The sequence below is a fragment of the Triturus cristatus genome, chromosome 6, assembly GCF_964204655.1.
Source record: "Triturus cristatus chromosome 6, aTriCri1.1, whole genome shotgun sequence".
Lineage (NCBI taxonomy): Eukaryota > Metazoa > Chordata > Amphibia > Caudata > Salamandridae > Triturus > Triturus cristatus.
Window position 1 is genome coordinate 1,903,033,705 of NC_140589.1, and position 18,901 is coordinate 1,903,052,605.

The following is an 18,901-nucleotide window of genomic DNA, read 5'->3' on the forward strand; positions in this document are numbered from 1 at the left end:
TTTTAATTGTAGTTAAAGTGGCTTATTCCTGACTAGCACATTTAACTTGCCTGTAAGTCGCTAGTGCATGGTGTAGAAAATAGCGCCCAAGGCCTGGAAGTTAAAAGGCACATATGGACTGCAGTGCCAGTTGTACCATCTACTAAAGTGTCAGTAAACATGCCTGCAGGTCTACCCCGTGTAGCTTGACTGCTGCAGTTTAAACCTGCAGTGCGACCTGTTGTTTTAACAGCACAGTGTCAGAAGTACTGCTCGACAGGTCTGTTGTGCCATGTGCAACACTTGGAGTGCACTTCAACATGAAAGAACTGGATGCTAAGACAATTTTTTTGGAGCCCCTGATTGGTTGCTGAAGAACTCTGCTTTTGTCCTACCAGACTTCTTTCTGAATGTTTGTTGTGGGTGCAGTGTCTGCTTCAAACTGAATTTTAGTGTTAGATGTGGGACGTCACTAGAATTACCACAGTATATTCCCTAGTTACACCCCCAGCCTCTGGGCCCAGGTTTAGAGGTACTGAAGAGTTTCACCATCTTAGAAATGCCTTGACACATGGCATTTTGGCCGTGTTTACAGTGATGCAGACATGAACTAGTGAGAGTGTATTGTAATGATTTCAAGACAAAAATAACACATTTTTGTTTACTTGTTCTTTGTTGTGCATCTCAAAAACACCCCAGCACATTGTGGACACTGCAATTGACTTTAAGGTTGTCCGACCCTATGGAAAGTGGACTATGTTTTACTACAACACAGGAAATGTGGGCATGCAAGTGTAGAACACTCTTCATTCATCTCCTACTTACCCTCACTTTAAGAGTAATGAAGTATTCCGGTCATGACAAGGGGACTTCCCTGTACTTTCACACTTACGTAAGCAAAGTAATAATAATGGTATTTATGTATCTCAATCGGGTACGGTAATATTGGACAAGACACAACACAAGCATAATGATATGTTCCATGGTTGACAAACATGGTGATGATAAACATTACCTACAGGTGGTTTTTCGGCATCAAATCCTGCTGATTGAACCAGAGGTTCCATTGGCAATGATCTATTGTATCTAAAAAAAAAAAAAAAAACTTACTATTCATTGGCATCTTTATCACTCTTCTTGGATGACTAAATTGGTAGCGCTTGTGAAGCATCACTTATTGGGTGACTTCCTTGCGTTTGTGTGGATCATGGTCGAACTACAGAGTTAATTTAATTAGCGTCCGTCCACAGTTTCTGCTGCAAATTATGCAAGTTCACATTTATTTTTGTTTACGCCGGGAGATTGAGTAATTTGCTTAGAATCACAGGATGTAGAGGTAACATCGCTTGCTTTTTTCAGCTGAAGCCCTCCAATGTTGCAACTGTTGAGCCATTAATGCACCACTGTGGGTGGGCTTCAGGCAGTGCTGTTCTCAGTCGGCAGCAGTAACCAAGCAGCGCGTGTATTTTCACTTTCTCATTACCAGGGTTGGACTCGGACTAAAAATAGGTCTGGGAACTGGAAAAAAAAAGACCACTTCGATCTACCCCAATCTTCCTCACTCCACTCTACCCCACTCCAAACCAATGTACCTCACTCCACCCCAATTTACCTCACTCCACATAAACCTATTCCACTCTACCCCGAGCTATTCCACTCTACCCCAATATATCCCACTCCAATCTACCCCACTCTGCCGCACTGTATACTAATCTATCCCACCCCATCAACGTGTACCCATGCTGAACAGCATCCACACTAATTTACAACATGGCTAAAATACTATCCCAAAACCAATAACTCTCGCATAGGTGTAACTTATTGGCTTTGCCAATGCTTGTTTTAAATTATGTCACCTACTTCAGGGATCAGCTAATTTTATAGAGATTCACTGTAATGGACTATGCTCTTAAGTATTCTTTGCATGTCTTCATTATAGTTTTTCTTGCCAACTTTAGATTGGTACCATCAGAGCTACCCCTTACACAGCATAGCTCCACCATACAGCACATAGCACTTTCATACCCCTGCGTCCAATACATACGGTTGGTTGGACCAGGTTTTAGTATCCCGGACTTTGATGCCCAGTGTGGAGGAGATAATGTATCTTCCGAGACATATCCTGGACCACTCCCCATTGCTTGCGACGCTCGCCATACCCAGAGTGGCAATCCCTACATGTCGGCTCCAATTGGAGGCGCTCACGAATTCGCCTGTCGTCGGGAAGCTTGAGGAGGAACTTATGTCTTATTTTAGGACTAACTGTGGCTCGGCATCACCGAGGGGCATGGAGTGGGAAGCGATGAAGGTGGTTGTCTGCGGTTTTTGCCTCAGCACGACCTATGGCGCTTGGAACCAACTCCAACAGGACATTCAGGTCATTGAGTGACAACTGGCTGAACTGGAAGAGGAACCTGGCTGCTGGACTGAGTGGCGGGAGACACAGGAGGAATTTCTGGTGGTGCTGTGCTGCTTGGAGAAGGTCCATTACATCGTATACCAGCAGCACCTGCATGCAAAGGAGACTGCTCCGGGGCACTGCTAGCAAGGCTGATCCGTAAGGAGATGCAGCCCTCGCCTATAGTGCAGATGAGGACTGTGGATGGGTGCACGGTATACAGCCAGCATGGTATTTTGGATACTTTGGTGGACCATTTGGCAGTAGTATACTCGGGGCGCCATGCCCCAGCGTGGAAGGCGATGGGAGAATTCCTCACTAGTCTAAAGCTCCCCTGTCTGAAGCTTGAAATCAGACAAATACTGGACTAGCCACTCTCGAAGGAGGAAATACGGGGAGGGATTAAATCCCTGAAATCAGCCACGAGTCCAGGTAGTGATGGCCTCCTGGACGATTTTATAAGTAATTCGGGCATATGTTGGCTGATTACCTCCTTATAATGAAGCCTTTCAGTCCCGGGCACTCCCGCCCTCACTGAATGAAGTGGTGGTGGTAATGCTCCTTAAGGCGGAAAGGGACAACCAACTTCCAGGGTCATATAGGCCCATATCCCTGCTAAATATTGACATGAAGGGGCTTAGTGGAATCATGGCAGGGCACCTGCAAACGTACATGCAGCGCCTCGTTCACTCAGACCAGGCGGGCTTCATCCCTAAACGTAGCACGGCCCTGAATCTTAGACGTCTGTCTCATGTTTTGCATTCACCCGTGCTCCAGCAGGAGGAATGCGCACTAGCACTGTTACACATCGAACAAGCGTTCGACTCCGTAGGGTGGGCATATCTCTGGGAGGTCCTGCGGGCAGTGGGAGTGGGAGGCTGGTTTCTTCAATGGGTGCAGCTGCTGTACTCGGCACCGTGTGCCTAGATCAGAGTGGGGCGGCTGGTGTCCCGGGCCTTCCAACTGCAAAGAGGCACTAGGCAGGGGTGCCTGCTATCGCTGTTACTTTTTGCGGTGGCAATGGAGCCACTGGCGGTAGATCTCTGAACAAGGATGGCGCCATTTGGGATCACAATTGTCGAGAATATTCATGTGGTGTCCATGTATGCGGACGACACCCTGGTGTACGTCAGGGACCCAAGCGTAGCAATACCGTTGCTGCTGGACACAATGGAGGGGTTTGGGCATGTGTTGGATTTACAAATTAATCAGGGGAAGTCCAAGCTGGTTCCTTTGGGACGACTGGCCCTCTGCCCAGACGCAAATTACCAGAGGTGGGACTTCCATGAGTATGGTCCGCACCCCGATATTTGGGGGTCCGACTAGCGGACACTGCTGATCAATATCTGGCGCACAACATCGGCAGGGTAATGGAGGGTCTGAGAGGCTGGTGCATTTCTGGCAGGAGTTGCCACTATCTCTCATGGGGAAGATAGCGCTCATCAAAATGGTGGTCCTGCCTCGGTGTTTGTACGCAATGCAGCACTTCTTCTATCGGATCCCCGATCCTTTTTTTGTTGGAATGGATAGGCTTATCATTGACCTGTTATGGGGATCCAAACGCAAACGTGTTAGCCTGGCTACTCTGCAACGAACGTGGCAGGCTGGGTGGTAAGAGGTCCCATGCTTGGAATATAACTACATTGCCTTGCAGCTCCAACACACTGTACATTGGTTAGACGGTTACAACAACTGGGAAAAGACCCTGCTGCCGGGGACTTTTGGAGAAAGGGAGCTGCCTGAGTTGCTCATGATGGGGGTGCCACCAATATGCCCATACATTGTGCGTCATGTGGCGGAGCTGTGGGAAGTGGTGGTCGGAAAGTACTGAAGAGGGCCCCAAATGTGCAAGACATGCCCCTGCGGGTGGTCCAACCGTTCCGATGGATTGCTGCATCAGTGTCAATGCGGAGATGGAGGGAGGGGGGTTGCCTGACCATGGGAAACCTATATGATAACGCATGGTATATCACATGCGAGAGGGCACGGGAGATGTTTTAGCTGGGTCCCGGACAATTCCTACTGTATGAAATGATTGCACAGGTGGCGAGGGACTTCTGGCCAACGTTCCCAGATGAACCCCCAGTTTCCCAGGTACTACAGACTTTGTTAATGATGGGTAAAGGCCGCAGGCTATATCCACATCTATACTGGGCGATCCGGGATGATTGAGTGACTGGGGTACTACCAATTCAAGCGAAGCGGGAGGCACTGACGGGGGACCATTTCACCGATAAGGAATGGAACAAAATCCATGAAGGGGTTAAACAAGTGAGTTCAAACTCGAGGTTTAAATTAATACAATTTAATTATGTCCATCAAACAAATTTGACCCTAAAAATTCTCCACAAGATCTACCCGGACCGATCGGGGCAATGTCCTCGGTGTGAAGAGTCTGAGGCTGCGTTCATACACATGGCTTGGACATGCCCTGCGCTTCAGGGGTACTGGACTGAAGTTCTGGTAGCGATGAGGGGAGCGACAGGGTGGGAGATAGTGGGAGAGATCCGGGTGATGTTACTGCGATTGCTGCCTCATGCTAAGAACAAGAACCTTAGTAGAAAGCTTGTCCTCTTGGGGCTAGTGCTCGCAAAGCGGCGGATAGCCATCTTGCGGATGGGTCACCGTCCACCCAATATGTCACAGTGGGTGCAGGATATGAAGGAATGGGCGACTGCCAAGGTGATGCAGATGCTGCAGACCAAACGCGATGAGAAACTAGAAGATGACGTACAGGCCTGGAGGGCAATGGTGGCAGAGTTGGTAAACGGGGGAGCAGATGGAACAGACAATGACGTAGCATGGGAGGGAACATACACTCAGGAGGGGAGCCAGACAATACTGAGGAGTTGGGAGAGGCAGAGTAGCATAGTTCTCCTGGATAGGGAACAGGAGGAGCAGGGGAGCTCAGTGCACCAAGATACATCATAAGGGATTGTACACCAGACATGGCAGGGGGAGGTTGGGGGCTGTTTTGTTGGGGGAGGGGGGGTTGGGAGGGGAGGGTTGATCAGCTGATCTGTAGCACAGAAGCTTGGGGGCATGGGCCATAGTAGGGATCCGCGGGATTGTCCATGATTGAGGCATCATGCATAAGATACAGGTGGGGGAGAAGTCCAATTAAAGACTGAACTTACTGTTGTTGTACTTGGGCTATGGCCTGTTGTAGGTGGAATTTGGACAATCAGTAATGTATGCCCATGATTTTGCACATGCTGATATCAGTGATGCTTGTTTGGAAAAAAGTCAATAAAGATATATTTTTAAAAACTGCCACCTGCAGGTTACACAGTCCAGTCCCATTGAGAGAGGTCAGGAAGTACAGTGCCTGCTTGGTGGTCTGTGGAAAACATGCAGGTCACTTACTCTAAAGCCAGTTGAGGTTCTGTAATTCTCGAGTTTGACTCCATTTTGTTCTGTAAATTGAGTTTTTGTTATGTGACACTTTGTTTGAAAATGTACCTTATTGGCTAGAATTTTGTGCAGTGGGTGTACATTTATAATGTGAATATTGGGTATAAAAGGAGACATCTCGGCTTAGTAAAATGAGCTGTCTCCTGAGAATTTACACCGTGATGTATTTCTAGGATCACTGTTACTAGCTGCAGCTAATAAACTTGGTCTCTGATGCCATCCAGAAGTATCCCGTGTCTCTGTATACCAAGACAGGTGAACTCGTAGATATTAGGCGTGCCCCTGACGCCGCTGGGTTAAACCCCGGTTCTTCAACCGGCGCCCAACGTGGGGCGACTTCAGCGGTACTGGTCCAAGCCGAAAATTGTGAGGAGCCCCGTGAGGAAATTCTGGAGGACGGCCGCCACTTCATCGACCCCTGCATGTCGACGTGGACCGAAGGTTTTTTTCTGCGAGGCTTCCTCTTTCCGACGGCTGCGAAGGACTGCTGCCCTGACTGTCGCCCTGTCTTGGACCCTCTTGTGATGATTTGTAAGGCGAGACGATAGACGGTCTTCTGGTGGCGTGACAGACATTTTTTGTTAAGTATAAGTGGGTCGCTCCCACGACTTTGTTTTGTTTCTTGGTTTTGATTCAGCCATTGCAATAGTCGAAGCCGGGGGGTTCGTATATTTGCGAGTGTATCATTTTTGATAACCCCTTAAAGTTTGAAGCAAGACTAGTGAGCTAAAAGATGCCTGGTTTTAGCAAATTTAGGAAATGGTTTTGTTGTAGTTGTAATAGGGATTCCCGATTGGAGGACTCGTGTCCGATACCTCCGGTTGGAACTCCAACTTATGAGCTCTATTCAAAGCATGGTGTAGGTCCCATTACCTTTAATGAAGTATGGGTCCGTTATACAAGGAAAGATGGTGTTTTACGATGGCCCCAACATGGTAGTTTTGAATCAGATGTTTTAGATAACCTAGAAGTTGCACTATTTAAGAAGAAAGCCCGGCCGGCGATGTTTGACTCTTTCCGCCTTTGGCGTAAGGAAGCCAAACAGCGAGAAATTAAGCAAGCTAAGAGAGATAGGAAGGAAAGGAATATATCGGTAATGCAAGCTGCTAGGCAGTTTAAGGAAAATGAAGAAGATCGTGCGATTGAAGTGTCAGATAGACAACATTGCATGGCCACTGACAAATGTTACCCGGCTTTGCCACCTCCCCTTTCAAATGTGACTGTAGACCCTGAAAAGGATCCTTTGATGTCACATTTACTGAGATTACCACCCCCTTATGTGCAGGGTGCCACTACACCTCCGTTACCTCCAGTTGTTGCACCCCTTGTTGTCGTTCATCCCTCTGTTGTAGTTCAGACACCCGTTGCTTCACAGGTGGTTCTTCCTCCCCCGGCGCAGCCCCCTCCAGGGCCGCCAGCCTTGCCACCAGCCTTGCCTCAAACTCCTCTGCCTTACATTCCTTTATCTTCAACTTCTCTTATTTCTGTCCCTACGTCTCTGTCACCTCAAAACACGTGGTCTCCTGTCCTCATGTCAACTTATTCTCCTTCTGCTCGGCAACAAATGACTGAGACTGTCACTATTCTTTTGTGTCCTTTCTTTGGGTCACTGAATATGACCCCTGTTTCTGAACGTAAGCAGAGACGTAGTCAGCTCCCTGGTCCCGAAGAGCGGGCAGTGTTAGATCTCCTTGCTCGTAGATGGCTTTCGAATGCCTCCAAGTATAGTCCACAAGTGGTTATGGATATCTTCCTACAGTGGGAGGCACCAAAACAAAGGTATGTTTTTGATGTCTTGTGTACCTTCCTTCGTCAGGAGTGGAAAGATAATGAGTTGGGTTCAATTCCACTGGAATTGCTTAATGTTCAGTCTGAATTTGCTAAAGAGAAGCGGTAGAGACACTACTTACTTTTAGGTCTAGACTTTCACCTCAGTCATTGTTCGAACCTGACCCTTCTATTAGGAGAAAAGTGAAGCAGTATCCTATGAGGGAGGTTCCCCCTGTATGGAGAGAGGCAGTTGTGGCTGATGACGTTCATGGTATTGCGGCTGCACCGACTCATTTTCAGCGAGTGTGGGTGCATGTCCTTGGAAGAGAGCTGAGGTCCTGGCTCTTAAGCAGACTTTGCCTGACCCCCGTAAAAATCCTGCTGGTTATTATAAGGAGTTGTCTCAGACAGTTGATGCGTGTGTTATGAATTTAGCTGACATAGATATGTTGATGGGTAATGTAGTTCCTCAACCTTTGTGGGCGAAGATCCGTCACGAGGATCACGCGCCAAAGTTAGGAGATACGTGGGTTAATATTACTGCTGCAGATGGTCGGCAGGTAGGAGGTGCCAAACCTGAACCCTTAGTTGCAGAACTACCTGGTAGGATTATTAATTTAATGAAAACTATGATGCCTCCTCTGCGGGTGAATTGGGACAAGTTAGCAGCATGCAAACAAAAGAAAGACGAGAGTGTGTCTGATTTCTTCACTAGGTTTGAGGAAACATTCATTGATCATAGTGGTCAGGATATGAGTACAGAAGGTGGTCAGAGGTTGTTTGTAGATAAGTTTGTTTTTAATTTAGTTCCTGAACTTTCTAATAAGTTAAAGGACTCTGAGAGTTCATGGGCTGTTTCTTCTTCGGCTCAGATATTGGTTACTGCACAGTACTATGAGATTAGACATAAAGATGAGAGGATAAAGTAGAGAAGAAGACTAGAGAATTAAAAACAAAAGTTCTTCTGCAGCAGGCTTATCTGCCTCACCCTAATCAGCATCAGTTTCAGCAACCTTCCCAGTTTCAGCAACCCCCACAGTTTCAGAAACTGTTGCAGAAGCCTGAGTCTTTTGCTTCGCGACTCCCGTTAGGCCCTAATCAGTGTGCTTATTGTAAAGAAGAAGGTCACTTCAAGAATAGTTGCCCGATCTGGTTTCCTGTGGGGTCCCCCAAGGTTCCTCTCTTTCCCCTCTTCTTTTTAACTTATACATCTACCCTCTTATTTCTGCCCTTCTTGACCTGGGGGTCTCTGTGTATAACTACGCAGATGACCTTCAGCTTGTTTTTGATCTTTCTTCTTCATCTCTGTCTCTATCGAAATTTCACTCTACTCTGCTCTTTATTTCTGAATGGATGAGCTCTAACCATCTTAAACTTTACCCGGACAAGACCGAGCTGGTCTTGATGGGTGGCTCATCCAGCCCTTGGTCCTCTGCCTTTTGGCCTCCGTCTTTTGGTTCTCTTCCTACTCCTGTTTCCTCAGTTAGAACTTTGGGTAGCCAGGTCAGTCATGACCTTTCTATGCACTCTCAAATCAGCTCTGTTGTTTCTTCTTGCTTTCTCTCCCTTCGGCTTATTCGAAAGATCTCTCGTTTTTTTTTCTTCAGACGCTCTTAAAATCATTATCATGGCTTTGATTACTTCCCGCCTTGATTACGGGAATAGCTTGTACGTGGGCATTCCTGCTTCCGAAAATCGCCGTTTGCAAGCTATTCAGAACCAGGCCGCCCGTCTCATTTTCCATCTCTCTAAAACTCATCACATTACTCCTCTGCTCAATTCCCTTCATTGGCTTCCTGTTTTTCAGCGGTCTCTTTTTAAAATGGGTTGTATTGTTTTCTTAGCTCTTGCTCGCTTAGCTCCTGCTTTCATCTGCTCTCTTGTTTCTTTTCATACCCCCGTCCGTCCTCTCCGTTCTTCCACTCTGGCCCTTCTTAATGTTCCCCGCTTTCATAAATCCAGAACTGGAGGCACACGTTTTTCTGTTTTGGCCCCCCGTTTCTGGAATAGTCTTCCCCTCTCTATGCGTTCCATTCCCATTTACTCTCATTTTCGCAAAGCTTTGAAAACTTTCCTGTTCTCTCAGGCGTACTCTTGCTAGTCCCTTCGAGATGCTCGTGTGACTGTTGGTCTCACCACCAGCGCCAGGAAGCCGTTTGGCCACAGGGCGCTTAATTAAGTACTTTTTTCATTTCATTTCATCTTGCTACAGCGTGCGAATGGTATGTCTGGTCTGAGAGGTCGTGGTGGTTTCCAACAAGTACCTAGGGGTAGGGGACGTGGTACGTTTCCCCAGAATGAACGTTTCTTTTCCCCTCAGAATTCTATGAATTATTTTGACCGACAGAATGTTCCGACCGTCCAGTCCGCTCAGTACTACACTGATGATTATTATGTTGGAAGTGAGAGTGCTGGTTTTAATGATAGTTAGGACAGCCATGGACAAAGGGAGGGAGTAGTGTCAGTTCCAGTAGACCAGAGTGGACCTTATGTTGAGGTGATTACATCAGGTGTGGCAGAACCTTTTCTTTTGGATACAGGTGCAGCAAAGAGTTCTATCATGCACTCTAAACTCCCCGGCGCACCTTTGTCTGGCTTGATCAATGTTTCAGTAGGATTTTCTGGCGCCCCAGTTCGTAATCCGGTTTCTTGTCCTTTGCCCCTTCCTATTGGTCCTTGTGAATTGGAGGCTACCCTTATTCTAACGACGGGCTGTGGCGAGAATCTGTTGGGTTTGGACTTGTTGAAAAAATTGCATGCGACATTACATTGTTCTCCTTCGGGAGTACATCTTACGATGGGTAAGAAAGTGATTTTCCCGATGTATCTGTCTAAGGATCGCCTTCCACTGGAACTGCGTTCTCTCCCTGATACACTTTGGGCTACAGGTCCCAATGATGTTGGTCTCTTGCAGATTCCACCCTATGTTGTTACCCTTAAATTGAATGCTAAATGACCTCGCATTCCCCAGTATAAATTTTCCAGGGATGGCGAAAGAGCTCTTTTAGCGATTATCTGTGATTTGGTTGAGAAAGGTGTGGTTGAAGAAACGAGAGGTAATGTGTGCAACAGTCCTGTTCTGCCTGTCCTTAAGCGTACTGACTCTTCTCAGCCACCTGTGTATCTGTATGTGATCGACCTTCGAGAGGTCAATAAGATCGTTGTGCCAGTTTCCTGTTGTCCCGGACATTACTGCTTTATTGACTATGATCCCTGCCTCAGCTGCTTGGTTTTCTGTTATTGATCTGAAGAACGCTTTCTTCAGTATTCCGATTGCTGAGGAAAGTAGGGATATTTTTGGCTTCTCTTTAAGAGGCCGCAGTTTTCGGTTTAAGCGCACTCCTCAAGGTTATTGTGAGAGTCCCTCCATTTACAGTCAGGCTTTGAAAACTCAGCTTGATACTCTTGCATTGCCTTCTGTTGTTACTCTTATCCAGTATGTTGATGATCTGTTGGTTGCTGCTGATGATGAAGAAATTTGTAAAGAAGTTACTCTTTCTTTGTTGCGACACCTGTCTAACCTTCATCATAAAGTGTCACCTTCGAAGTTGCAGTATTGCCGCCAAGAAGTGACCTACTTAGGTCATCTCTTGTCGAAGGAGGGAAGGCGATTGACCCCAGAACGTATTCAAGCGATTGCCCAAATGACTGTGCCATGCACACAGAGAGAGGTGCATGCCTTCTTAGGTATCACCTCATATTGTAGACAGTGGATTCCGAATTTTTCTTTGCTAGCGAAACCTTTGTTGGCACTTACTCTTCAGGACACACCAAACCCTCTTCCTTGGTCTGACGAATGTCAGAAGAGTTTTTCCGAATTGCGTGATGCATTGTGTTCTGCTCCGGTGTTGGGTACCTCCGACTACAGTAAACCTTTTACCCTTTATGTACACGAGAGAGAAGGTTGTGCGTTGTCAGTGTTGACGCCACAATTTGGAGACAAGCAGCGCCCATGTGCGTATTTTTCAGCTACTTTAGATCCGGTAGCTAGGGAGTTGCCTAGTTGTCTAAGAGCTACAGCGGCAGCGGCTGTTTCTATCCGACAGTCTGCTGGTTTGGTATTGGATAATACATTGATTGTGATGGTCCCACATGCAGTGGATACCCTATTGAATAGAACGAAGACTCAACATCTTACCAGTGCGCGTTTGTCAGGTTATGAGTTGACACTTTTGGCTAGCCATGTGCACATCAAACGGTGCAACACATTGAATCCAGCTACATTGTTGCCGATTTTTGTAGAGACAGATGCTCAGGAACAGCATGACTGTGTTCTCAAGACAGAGGAGGACACGAAGGGTAGAGTTGATTGGAAAGATACTCCTCTTTCGAATCCTGATTGTACCCTATGGGTAGATGGTTCGTGCTTTAAGCTTCCGAATGGAGAGACGACTGCAGCATATGCTGTCACAACTTTGTACACGATTGTTGAAACAGCACGTATTGCACAGAATTCAGTGCAAGCAGCGGAGTTGATAGCATTGACTAGAGCGTGTGTGTGTTGTCAAAAGGAAAGAGAGTGAATGTTTATACTGATAGCCAATACGCATTTGGCGTGGCTCACAGTTTTGGTCGCTTGTGGAAAGAGAGAGGATTTCTTACTTCCCATGGTATGAAAATTCAGCATGGACAATTAGTGAGTGAACTTCTTGAATCACTTACTTTGCCGACCCAAATTACGATAGTGAAGTGTAGTGCGCATAAGAAGGTTACGGATGATGTGGGTCAAGGGAATGTGTTTGCAGATGAAGTAGCGAGAGAAACGGCGAAAGATGTGATGAGTCGGATGTATGTTGCAGGTCCTGCCAGATGGGTTGTGGAAGGAGGAATGTGTGAAGATACAACAGAAAGTGTGAAGATGATTCAGGCAGAAGCTACTGAGAAAGAATTGAGTATGTGGAGAGAGAGTACGGGAATGTTGGATTCAACAGGCTGTTGGGTTGAGTTGTCAGAGCACCAGCGACGGTTGTTGCCGGATGCAGATGTGCTTCTGGTGGTTACTATGGCTCATGGGTTGGCTCACATTAGTTCAAAAGGGATATGTAAGTTGTTGGCCACGGTATGGCAGAATGGTGGAATTCCTAAGTGTGCTGAGAATTTGGTTAAACACTGCATGATTTGCTTGATGCATAATCCTGGAAAGGGAACCCCAACTCCAGCGGGTCATTTTGCTCCTCCAACGTATCCGTTCGAGATGCTGCAGATAGACTATATTCATATGGAAAGATGCAATAACTTGAAGTATGTCCTTGTGGTTGTTTGTGCCTTTTCCAGATGGATAGAGGCCTACCCCCTAAAGGATAATACTGCCTTGTCTACAGCCAAGGTTTTGCTTAAAGAATTCTTTCCCAGATATGGCTTGCCGAGGATGGTATGGAGTGATAATGGAAGTGAATTTGTGGGTCAGATTATGAAGAAAGTATGTGCGGGTCTGGGTATTAAGTAGGCCTGGGCCAAAATTCCGTTCCGTTCGCGGAAATTGCGATATTTTGGCATTTTCGCGTTCCGCGGAAAGCACGAAAATGTCAAAATTTCCGCATTCCGCAGCTTAGCGATAATTTTTTTCTTGCTCGCGCTGTAAAACAATACATTCTCGCGCGCGCGCGATCGCCTTACCTGAATCCCTGCGTTCTCCGACAAGTTTTCTTGACCCGGTCGCGTTCTCCACGAGATGTTGGATTTTGGTAGCCATTTTGCGCTGTCTCGCGAGAGTTCGCGGCCGCATTCAAGTCATTTTTCACGCGATCACGTCATTTGTCGCGCGATCACGTCTTTCTTCTCGCGATCATGCACCGCGCGAGTATGAGAAGATTGAGATCTCGAACATGTCATTCTACATCGCGAGCCAGAGAATGAGGACGCGGGCACATGAAATCGAACGCGAACAGGAGAAAGAGACCGCGAACACGTTATATCCAACGCGACAGGGACAAAGAAGAGAACGCGATCATATCGTTTTCGACACGCCGGCGGAAGTAATGTGAAGCTGGAGAACTCAACAACGTAAAATTTACAATTTGGAGAGGAATATCGGCTCTAGCAGCATGAAACCATCTGCAAATACTGATTTTGGATGAAAAGAACTCCTTACATTCACATTTGGCTTTCCTTTTTTGTGCAAGGAGTCATTTTTTTTTTACAAGGTGGAGAGAGGGAGGAAGTGACACAGATTCTCCAACTTCCTGTTCCTGTCCAGCAGGCTCCTCCCAGTGCTTTGTCCATCTCCTGCTCATTCTGCCTTTGGATTTGGAGCTGGAAAGATCACTCTTTTTGTCTGCTGCATCATTGCAATTGGATTTCAGGATTTTTGGAATAGGATATTTTACAAGTAAGTGGTTGTTGTGTTTGATTGTGGGCATTGCAATTTATTTTTGATAATTAATTATCATCATTCCTTTTTTTTTTTTAATTTTTTTTTTAATTTTGTGGGTTGTAGTAGTAGGCCCGAGCTAGCCATGGGCATGGCCTCATGGGTGTGTGTGTGCATGATGAAGCAACTGTTCCTTTTGTTTTTTGAATATATTTCATTTTCAATCACATTTAGGGCATGGATGGCATTGGATTGAGTTGGGGAAGTGTGTTTTTTGGGGTGGCCTTGCTGATGTTGTTGGGCCTGGCCATGTGGCTGGTGGCCATTTTGAGGCCTAGGCCTGCAAGCTTGCCTGGCCTTGTCTGCCAACAGGCCTGCTTTCATCCACTGCTACCAGAGCAGGTAGCCACAGCTTTAGTAATCTACTGTTTTCTGTTTGCTCTGTTGAATTTAGACATCATTTAGGGCATGGATGGCATTGGATTGAGTTGGGGAAGTGTGTTTTTTGGGGTGGCCTTGCTGATGTTGCTGGGGCTCGCCATGTGGCTGGTGGCCATTTTGAGGCCTAGGCCTGCAAGCTTGCCTGGCCTTGTCTGCCAACAGGCCTGCTTTCATCCACTGCTACCAGAGCAGGTAGCCACAGCTTTAGTAATCTACTGTTTTCTGTGTGCTCTGTTGAATTTAGACATCATTTAGGGCATGGATGGCATTGGATTGAGTTGGGGAAGTGTGTTTTTTGGGGTGGCCTTGCTGATGTTGTTGGGGCTCGCCATGTGGCTGGTGGCCATTTTGAGGCCTAGGCCTGCAAGCTTGCCTGGCCTTGTCTGCCAACAGGCCTGCTTTCATCCACTGCTACCAGAGCAGGTAGCCACAGCTTTAGTAATCTACTGTTTTCTGTGTGCTCTGTTGAATTTAGGCATCATTTTGGGCATGGATGGCATTGGATTGAGTTGGGGAAGTGTGTTTTTTGGGGTGGCCTTGCTGATGTTGTTGGGGCTCGCCATGTGGCTGGTGGCCATTTTGAGGCCTAGGCCTGCAAGCTTGCCTGGCCTTGTCTGCCAACAGGCCTGCTTTCATCCACTGCTACCAGAGCAGGTAGCCACAGCTTTAGTAATCTACTGTTTTCTGTGTGCTCTGTTGAATTTAGACATCATTTTGGGCATGGATGGCATTGGATTGAGTTGGGGAAGTGTGTTTTTTGGGGTGGCCTTGCTGATGTTGTTGGGCCTGGACATGTGGCTGGTGGCCATTTTGAGGCCTAGGCCTGCAAGCTTGCCTGGCCTTGTCTGCCAGCAGGCCTGCTTTCATCCACTGCTACCAGAGCAGGTAGCCACAGCTTTAGTAATCTACTGTTTTCTGTGTGCTCTGTTGAATTTAGACATCATGTAGGGCATGGATGGCATTGGATTGAGTTGGGGAAGTGTGTTTTTTGGGGTGGCCTTGCTGATGTTGTTGGGCCTGGCCATGTGGCTGGTGGCCATTTTGAGGCCTAGGCCTGCAAGCTTGCCTGGCCTTGTCTGCCAACAGGCCTGCTTTCATCCACTGCTACCAGAGCAGGTAGCCACAGCTTTAGTAATCTACTGTTTTCTGTGTGCTCTGTTGAATTTAGGCATCATTTTGGGCATGGATGGCATTGGATTGAGTTGGGGAAGTGTGTTTTTTGGGGTGGCCTTGCTGATGTTGTTGGGCCTGGCCATGTGGCTGGTGACCATTTTGAGGCCTAGGCCTGCAAGCTTGCCTGGCCTTGTCTGCCAACAGGCCTGCTTTCATCCACTGCTACCAGAGCAGGTAGCCACAGCTTTAGTAATCTACTGTTTTCTGTTTGCTCTGTTGAATTTAGACATCATTTAGGGCATGGATGGCATTGGATTGAGTTGGGGAAGTGTGTTTTTTGGGGTGGCCTTGCTGATGTTGTTGGGGCTCGCCATGTGGCTGGTGGCCATTTTGAGGCCTAGGCCTGCAAGCTTGCCTGGCCTTGTCTGCCAACAGGCCTGCTTTCATCCACTGCTACCAGAGCAGGTAGCCACAGCTTTAGTAATCTACTGTTTTCTGTGTGCTCTGTTGAATTTAGACATCATTTTGGGCATGGATGGCATTGGATTGAGTTGGGGAAGTGTGTTTTTTGGGGTGGCCTTGCTGATGTTGTTGGGCCTGGACATGTGGCTGGTGGCCATTTTGAGGCCTAGGCCTGCAAGCTTGCCTGGCCTTGTCTGCCAACAGGCCTGCTTTCATCCACTGCTACCAGAGCAGGTAGCCACAGCTTTAGTAATCTACTGTTTTCTGTGTGCTCTGTTGAATTTAGGCAACATTTTGGGCATGGATGGCATTGGATTGAGTTGGGGAAGTGTGTTTTATGGGGTGGCCTTGCTGATGTTGTTGGGGCTCGCCATGTGGCTGGTGGCCATTTTGAGGCCTAGGCCTGCAAGCTTGCCTGGCCTTGTCTGCCAACAGGCCTGCTTTCATCCACTGCTACCAGAGCAGATAGCCACAGCTTTAGTAATCTACTGTTTTCTGTGTGCTCTGTTGAATTTAGACATCATTTTGGGCATGGATGGCATTGGATTGAGTTGGGGAAGTGTGTTTTTTGGGGTGGCCTTGCTGATGTTGTTGGGGCTCGCCATGTGGCTGGTGGCCATTTTGAGGCCTAGGCCTGCAAGCTTGCCTGGCCTTGTCTGCCAACAGGCCTGCTTTCATCCACTGCTACCAGAGCAGGTAGCCACAGCTTTAGTAATCTACTGTTTTCTGTGTGCTCTGTTGAATTTAGACATCATTTTGGGCATGGATGGCATTGGATTGAGTTGGGGAAGTGTGTTTTTTGGGGTGGCCTTGCTGATGTTGTTGGGCCTGGACATGTGGCTGGTGGCCATTTTGAGGCCTAGGCCTGCAAGCTTGCCTGGCCTTGTCTGCCAACAGGCCTGCCTTCATCCACTGCTACCAGAGCAGGTAGCCACAGCTTTATTGATCAAGTGTTTTCTATGTGATCTGTTGAATTTTTAGACATCACCTTCCTGAGAGTGTAGTGTGGCTGTACACAGTACTAGTAGTATAACATAGCTCTAGTTAAAAAAAATTCATAAATGGCTAGACTATCTTTTGTTTGCACTAGTACAGTACTAAGTAACTGAACCACAAAAACAAATGCAACATTTCACTGATGTTCTTCTCCTGTCTTCTTTGCTTTTAGGTGCACAAAAGACAGAGTAGGAGGTGTCATCGGCATCACCTGGCTACCCGTTGTACTGCCAGCCAGACAGAAGTCCTGCTGCGCATCACGCCCACGTGTGACCAGAACTTGTTGTGCATCTGCCTCCTGCCTGACGTCAGAATAAGACCCAAAGAAAGGTACCAGGTCCAGTACCAAGAAAGTTGCTGGTGAGAAGAAGGAACAGAAAAAGGAAGTGCCATTAACCACGACTGGTGGTGTGCCAGCCAAGGTTTTTTTTGGCACCAAAGCGTTGTCCGGGAACCAAGCTGGGAGCAGCACAGCGGTCCAGCAACCCCACCAACCTAGGCCCAAGGGCTTTACTGTCGCAGAGGTACCCAGTCTACTAACGGGCAGCGATGTTGAAGAAATGTCATTACCGCAAAGTAGTACACAATCAAGTTCAACGCAGGCGCAAACTCAGCAGATCAGTGTGCAGCCGCCGCAACAAGAACAGCAGCAGCAGCCGCCGCAACAAGAACAGCAGCAGCAGCCGCCGCAATAAGAACAGCAGCAGCAGCCGCCGCAACAAGAACAGCAGCAGCAGCCGCCGCAACAAGAACAGCAGCAGCAGCCGCCGCAACAAGAACAGCAGCAGCAGCCGCCGCAACAAGAACAGCAGCAGCAGCCGCCGCAACCAGAACAGCAGCAGCAGCCGCCGCAACCAGAACAGCAGCAGCCGCCGCAACCAGAACAGCAGCAGCCGCCGCAACCAGAACAGCAGCAGCCGCCGCAACCAGAACAGCAGCAGCCGCCGCAACCAGAACAGCAGCAGCCGCCACAACAGCCCACCATAGTAGTTGTTGCTCCTGACGTAGGGGCATTTCAGGAAATCGAGCTTCCTGCAGACAAAGCGGAGCGAAGTCAAACCACTGTTTCAGAACATCTATTGTCTTCCAGACCACCAGCAAGGAAAAGGAGGCTTAGTCCATCATCTTCTTCTTCAAGCCCCGCTTCTGATGATCGTGATGACACTTGGGTCCCACCAGCTCGGTCTGAGAGTGAAGTACGCCACAAGACATTGCTTCTGAAAAGGAAGGTCCCAGAAAAACTTAGAGTTATGGAGGTAGATGTAGAAGAGGGGGGTGATGATGTTGATGAAGACGAGCCAGTCATCACGCACATTACTCCCGCCCCAAAGGGATTGGAGACCGACATTCTAACCCTATCCAGAAAGGCTGCTACTGAGCGGGATGTAGCACGGATCTCACCAACACAGGTTACACCACCACTACCTCCAGCTGCCATATTTTCCAAGGCCCGGCAGGGACCTACATCCAGCTCAACCACCTCAGTAGGAAGTGGTAGTAAAAGTCACAGTGTAGGTGGACAGGGTCACATATTTTCAAGCACCCCCTCAAGTTCATCTGGTGTTGAAAGTGGCACATCCAGCAGTGCCAGAAAGTTCTCCTCCCCAGTTTGGGACTTCTTTTCTGTTAGCGCCAAGGAGGAGAACGTTGCTATATGCGCAATTTGTCGGCAAGGTGTTCGGCGTGGTAAGCTTGGTACAAACTATGGTACCGGAGGACAAGCAAGTCATCTCAGAATACACCACACTATTGTGTGGGAGGATCACCTACTTAAGTTAAAAGAAAGTAGGAACACTAAACCCTTTGAAGTTGGTCAGGAATCAGGGAGCGATATTATTGTGGTGGCAGGTGAAGAACAGGGAGGCATTTCTAGCCCTGTCTCCAGTAGTGCAGTCACTGCAGTGGTAACGCCCACATCCTCCTCAGTAACATCAGAGTGGCACCGCAGTAAGAGCCATACTCAGAGTGTGGGTGAGACACCAAGGCGACCGGCGAGTACCTCAATGAGACAATCTGTG